Source organism: Phoca vitulina, unplaced genomic scaffold (assembly GCF_004348235.1).
Source record: "Phoca vitulina isolate PV1807 unplaced genomic scaffold, GSC_HSeal_1.0 scaffold4, whole genome shotgun sequence".
Taxonomy (NCBI): Eukaryota; Metazoa; Chordata; class Mammalia; order Carnivora; family Phocidae; genus Phoca; species Phoca vitulina.
The window spans coordinates 10,939,910-10,947,033 of record NW_022589707.1 but is presented as its reverse complement, the minus strand read 5'-3'; the positions used below and the strand labels follow the sequence as shown (position 1 = coordinate 10,947,033).

At 43.8% G+C, this 7,124-nt stretch overlaps 1 pseudogene; it reads left to right on the top strand.

Annotated features, from left to right (window-relative positions):
* Positions 1-3,005: 3,005 nt before the first annotated feature.
* Positions 3,006-3,682, top strand: LOC116630606 (annotated as a pseudogene).
* Positions 3,683-7,124: the final 3,442 nt, after the last annotated feature.

Here is a 7,124-nt window from a genome sequence, read left to right as displayed (position 1 = left end):
TTAGCACTATAAAAAATGAATAGGATGCAATGGAGGAGAATCAAGGTTAGGATGGGATCCATTTGCACAGGTTGGTTGAAGAAGGCTTCTCTTAGGAAGTTATTTATCAGTCAAGACATGAAGCATGTTATGTTTGCTTATGTATATGTGGATCCTGGATCACAGTGTAGAATGTATTTCTTTTTTTTTTTTTTTTTAAGTAGGCACCACGCCCAGCGTGGAGCCCGACATGGGGCTTGAACTCATGATCCTGGGATCAAGACCTGAGCTGAAATCAAGAGTCGGATGCTTACCCAACTGAACCACCCAGGCACCCCTAAAATGTATTTCTTGTATTTCTTATTATGGATTGCCATAAAAAAAAAATTGAAAGCCATTACATGATGAAGATAACATAGGTAAAAGAGGGGGAAGAGATGAGGTCCAGCTCATACAAGTCCTTATACACAAGAAGTTCCCGTTTTAAGTTGATCAATGTAAAATCATCGATTTTCATTTTGACCAATGATTTCACTTGGTTCGACTTAACACAATGACACACTGTTAAAGGTTTTAGGCAGGGGAGTGCCAAGACTGGATTTATGTTATAAAAGACTACCTCGGCTACTGGGTGGAGGATAGAGTTGGGAGGCAGGTGAGGAGGGCAAGGAAAAGGTCAGTAAGGATGTCATTGCTTTGAAACAATCCTGTTCTGATACTCAGTCTTCAGACTGGCTGGCTTGGAAATCTGTTTTGTTAATTACCCATAGGGGTGTGGGCAGTAGGGAATTGACTCATGCTTAAAAAAGAATTCATAAAGGGGCACCTGGGTGGCTCAGTGTCTGACTCTTGGTTTCAGCTCAGGTCATGATCTCAAGGTCGTGAGATCAAGCCCTGTGGCGGGCTCTGCAACTCTCCCTCTGCCCCTCCCCCTGCTTATGTGCTCCCCCCCCTCTCTAATAAATAAATAAATCTTTTTAAAAAAGAATTCATAAAAGATTGATAATAGTAAAATCAGAATGCCAGTTTATTAATCCACAGTGAGAAATAAAACTATCAAGCAATTAAATACTTATAATCACTGATTAATGTCATCTCCTTTATGTGAGCAACTAAATTCAAATCAATAGATTGTTTGGTAAGATTGCAAGAAATCAGAGCAAGGGGAGTTAGAGTCACTGGTAACAAACTTTGTTTACATGACCTCTAGTTGGAAATACATTTTGCCTGAAGACCTAGTTTACACTTAAACAAAATAGAGCTGAAACAAAATTTTACAAATCAGAACATACCTTTATTACTTCTATGACACTGATATTTTCTGTTATATTTTGTATTTTTTTTTTTTTTTTAGTTAAAAAAGTTGAGGAATAGGCCCAATAAATTTATTTCAGGATCTACCAATGGTTCACAAGTCGCAATTTGAAAATCACTGAGTCAGTTCATCTTTTTTTTTTTTTTTTAAGATTTTATTTATTGGGATGCCTGGGTGGCTCAATGGTTAAGAGTCTGCCTTCGGTTCAGGTCATGGATCATGGGTCCTGGGATCAAGTCCCACATCGGGCTCCTGGCTCAGCGGGGAGCCTGCTTCTCCCTCTGCCTGCCACTCCCCCTGCTTGTGCGTGCTCTCTCTCTGACAAATAAATAAAAATAAGATAATAATAATAATGATCTTATTTATTTGAGAGAGAGAGCACAAGCAGAGAGGAGGGGCAGAGGCAGAGGGAGAAGCAGACTCCCCGCAGAGCAGGGAGCCTGACTCAGGGCTCAATCCCAGGACCCTGAGATCATGACCTGAGCTGAAGGCAGACTCTTAACTCATTGAGCCAGCCTGATGCTCCTGAGTCAGTTCATCTTAATGCGAGTTGGCATCACACTGTGATCATCTAGGTTGGGATGGTTCCCGAACAGTAGTACCCCTAGACTCAGGGTGAGCCTGCAGGCTTCCCTCTTCAACAACCTCCTGGCTTTCATGTCTCACAGCCTTAGGCCATCTCCCAAGGTTCTGTTCCCTATTTTCCTCCAACCTTCCTGGGGACCTTCATTGCAGTAGATTTGTCAGCTCAAAGTCGGTTTCCAGGTCTCTGCCCAGCTCCCAGGTAATGAGCAGCACCTGCTTGAACAGCCTCCATTCTCAACCTTGTCTTGTCTTTACCCTTCTGAGTCACATGGTCCTTCCCACTCGGGCTGGGACAGAGGCAGAGAGTGAGCCACCTGCCCAGCCAACCGGCCAGTGTCCCAGAGTTTAACTGGGCTACTCAGCTCCGTATTTCAGGGTCAGCAAATCGAGGTTAGTTATAAGAATACAGTTCCACCTCCAACAGAAGTCCAGGACTGATTGGACCAGCTGAGGACTCTGCAATTAGGGTCATGATTCAAAGTACCCAGGAGTCAGTAGGCCAGCAGTGGCCCCTGCAAGCGAGGTCCACCCCCCCCACCCCCACCCCCCCCTCGGCTCCCGACAGTCTCCATTTGCTGCTGATTCAAGTTTCCTATCTGAATAGCAAATAGATGCTTCTCAGAGCTCCATTAAGTCACCCACCCATGAGCAGGTTAGGGGTGGGGGTGCTGCAGAGATGAGTCAGAGGTCAAGAAAGCCAGGATGGCCCGTTTGGGGGGGGGGAGGGGGACAGATTCTAGGGAGGCCCAGATTCAGGTGTCATTCTAACGTCTTTTGGTTAGCCCTAAATGGACATGTCCTGCATAAACGAAAGTAGTACTACCGTCCCATACCTACTTTCAAGTCCTAGACTGGTTCTGGTTGTTGAAGGGCTTCTTGTACTTAATCCCCAGCCCCACAGCTCGGAAACAAGATTATTCCTACTTAAAATACTCAAAACACTACAAAAAGGGAAGCACACATTTTGTGAAAATTGTGCCTAATGAAATAGTAACAAGGTAACAAAATGCCCTAGAATCGGGGAATGAGGTTAAAAAAGCAGTTATCCTTGGGGAGCCGGTGGGGCCCGCACCTGCTGGGAGGGGTAGAGGCCATGCAGACCAGGAGCGGGGGCCTGCCCAGCTGAACGCCCGCCGCGCCCCACATCCGCGTGGACGCGGTGCACCTGCAGGCCACCATGTGGTACCCACTTCTCCGGAAGACGTGGGTGCTCGCCCTGGTCTTCGGGCTCTTGCTTCTCTCTTTCCTCACCAGCACCGTCAAGCAGGAGGAAAGGGCACCGAGGGATCGGAATCTCCTCCAGGTTCCAGACCTCGACCAGCCCGTTGTGCATCAAGTGCAGTTTCCCCTGGGCAACGGGAGTGGGCCTGGCCACCCGTGCGGGAACCCCATTCGAGGGAAGTACCTCATCACGGACCAACTAGGCTACATTTGTGAAAGGAAGGATTTGCTGGTGAATGGCGGTTTGAAGGTCAATGTCCCTGGCACAAAGCAGTCCCGGTGCAACCTTGCGCCAAGGCGGCTTGGGAGGACTGCGCGTCCCGCTGCCTGCAGCCCAGCAAGCTACTTCTCCTGGAGCGCTCCCTGCACCTGGCGGCCGTGGCATTCTAGAACCTCTTCATGGCGTCGAAGATCACTTTGATTTGTGTTTGGCCACATGCGGGACCTCATCCCGGAGCCTGCAGAACGAGAACACCTATAGGGACTCCCATGGCCAAGTATTGCTATGGAGAGAGCCCTCCTGAGCTCGCTCTTCGCCGAATTGGGCATGGAGGACTTTCCACCGAAGAACTTGTGGCCTGAAGCCACGCGCCAGCATTCTCTAGTCCGCTTGGAAGAAGAGAGCTACCGCGTGGAAGCCTTGGCTTTGGCCAGTTCTTGTGTCGTACTCTTTGACCTCACGCTGCTCGGGGCTTTCCTGCGTGCAGCTGTTCGGTAAAGCGGCTTGGAAACGCCAGAGGGTCACGTTCAAGAACAAATAACAGGCGAGCTTGTGGAGGGAGGTGTTGGCACTCGGGGGCACCTCTATCATTGAAGATTCATCGAGCCCAGTAAGTAGTTATTCATTGGATTTCTTTGGAGTAGTGTGAAAATGATAATGTTTTATATAGGAAGATGCCTGCCTTGATAGTCGAATATATTCAAGGAGACTTATCTTGCCAAAGTAGTTTGTCCCCCTAAATAAGCTTTCTCAGAGGGTGAAGTGTCTGGCAATTGTTTTTTTAAGGTTTGATCAAAAAATCTATTTAGTTTGCATTGGACTTCTGGGATTCTATGTGCACTCGTGATGCTAAGTCAACCTTTGTAAGTGAAAGAAATGTGCATGTCTGGATGTTTTACCATCTCATTCTTTTTGATACTCAGTCTGGTGGATGAGTCTGTCTTATGCGGGTTGTCACTGGTATCAGCCTTTCTTTGGAGCTTATTTGAACTCTTGAGCAATGTAACAGATTTAATGTGAAAACAGCTTATTAAAAAAAAGTTTACCTTGCAAATTCACAGTTCTTACATTCAGCTGTCTGTTGAGCCAGGTACTTCAGCTAGTTGCTGAAAGTTAGCTGGAGAGGAAGTTGGTCTCCACTCTCATACTCCTTAATGAGTTTCATTAAGCAATTAATTTGCCAAATAATTAATCTGAGAGCAAAATTAATCATGATTATAAGCGAAAACAGTGATTACACTGTTGCATGAAATGGTCATTTGCAAGAAATCCTGTCTTAGTCCGTTCAGGCTGTCACAGCAAAATATGATAGACTGAGTGACTCACAAACAGCCAAAATTTATTTCTCAGTTCTGGAGGTTAGAAGTCCAAGATCAGAGTGCCGGCATGGTCAGGTGAGGGCCCTCTTCCAGGTTGCACACTTTTCATTGCATCTTCATCTCGTGGAAGGAGTGTGCTAGCTCTCTGGAGCCTCTTTTATAAGAGCATTAATCTCATTCACCTCCTAATACATCACATTGGGAATTAGGATTTCAGTATATGAATTTGGGGGAAAACAAACATTAAGACCGTAGGAAATCCTAAGAGACCGAGTACAAATGTGTTCTAGAAATTGGAAGACCGAGTCCAGTCCAGAGACCAGAGTGTGTCCCAATCTCATCAAGAGGTTGCCAATTGAATTAATTCTGGGGGAAAAAAATGAACAACAAAGCAAAGCAAACATTTGTTAACAGAAACAGAGTGGTCTTTTTGGGAAAAGAAGAGCAAAAGACCTAGATTTGTGACTGCCAGTGTCCTGTGGAGAGAGGACCTGGGCTAGCCTATCCAAAGATTTGTTTCATCATTACAAGCTCAATTTCATTAACAGATATAAACCTACATAGGTTTTCTATTTTAGAAACTTTTGTCTGTGAGGGAAAATTGACCACTTCGTGTTGTCAAATATACTGGCATGAAGTAATTCATAGTATTTCCTCGCTTTTTAAAATTTTTTTAACTTATTTAATTAATTTATTTTTTCAGAGAGCGTGTGTGAGTGTGCGCGTGAGCGCACAAGCAAGGCGGAAGGGGCAGAGGGAGAGAGAGAGAGAATCTTAAACAGGCTCCAAGCCAGTGCAGAGCCCAACCTGGGGCTTGATCTCAGAACCCTGAGACCATGGCCTGAGCTGAAATCAAGAGTCAGATGCTCAACCGACTCAACCACCCAGGCACCCCAACCTTGCTATCTTTTAAATGCATGTAGCATCTGACGTGACACTTCCTCCTTCTCAATATTGACAATTTGTGTTTTTCTCCCTTTTTTTCTTGATCAATCAAACTAAAGATTCATCAATTTTATTTTCTTTCTCCAAAGAACGAACGGTTGAGTTCATTGGCTTTCTCTTTCTTTTTCCATTTTCTATTTGATTGATTTCCACTTATTTATTGTTTTCTCCTTCCCCATACATTTAATTAGCTTTGCTTTTCCAAGAGACATAATTTTCATTCAATTTGAAATATTTTCTAATATTGCTTATGGCTTTTTTTCTTCGAGCTTTCTCGATATTCTTTCTCTCTCAATCTAACTCTGCCTTGTATACTGACTTTTTTCTCCTGTACAGTGAGTCATTAAACAAATATTTATTGATCATCCACCATGGGGTATTACATACTGTTCTAGGTACTTAATGACATAGAACTGTATACTTAAAAATGGTTAATTTTAGGTTAGGTATATTTTATCACAATAAAAAATAATGAGTACCCAGCATTGTTCTAGGTACTATAAAGATGTAATTTTATTTTTTATTTTTAAAAAAATTTTTTTTTATTTATAAATATTTTTATTTATTTATTTGACAGAGAGAGACATAGCAAGAGAGGGAACACAAGCAGGGGGAGTGGGAGAGGGAGAACCAGGCTTCCCACCGAGCAGGGAGCCCGATGCGGGGCTCGATCCCAGGACCCCGGGATCATGACCTGAGCCACCCAGGCGCCCCTAAAGATGTAATTTTAGAGAAACCAAGTTGCAACAATATTTCAATGCTGGATAGTACTTTTTTTTTTCTTAAATTACATTTAAAAAATGATTACCTTGCCTTGCAGTTGTCACATTTGTGGCTGGAGATTGAAATCTTAAAATCACAGTAAATTCAACTCTGATTTCCTGCAGCCACATCAATTTTCTATATAATTTTAAAAGCGTTTACTGTTATTACTACTTATGTGCTTATTAAATGTGTAATTTAATATGTATAGGGTTGTGTAACATGGTTGAGTTAATACTGCTGTGGGAGCCTCATTAATAGAATTCACTGATGCTAAACTATTATTAGTACTGCATTCATACATCTTTATCAGACACTCTTATTCCATGGCTCCTTTTTCTCTTCTCTAATCCCCACACTTTACCGTCATTACTCTTTAGTCTGATCGTCCTTATTACAGCAGAATGTCTTTTAAGTGTTTTATGTTAAATTCATATGTTATTTCACTGAATCTTCACAGCTTTCTAAGGAAAGCATTTCCTTTTTTTTTTTTTTTTAAAGATTTTATTTATTTATTTGACAGAGACACAGTGGGAGAGGGAACACAAGCAGGGGGAGTGGGAGAGGGAGAAGCAGGCCTCCAGCTGAGCAGGGAGCCTAATGTGGTGCTTGGATCCCAGGACCCTGGGACCATGACCCGAGCTGAAGGCAGACGCTTAACGACTGAGCCACCCAGGCGCCGCGCATTTCTTTTTTTTTTATTTATTTGACAGAGAGAGAGAGAGATCACAAGCAGGCAGACAGGCAGGCAGAGGGAGAGGGAGAAGCAGGCTTCCCG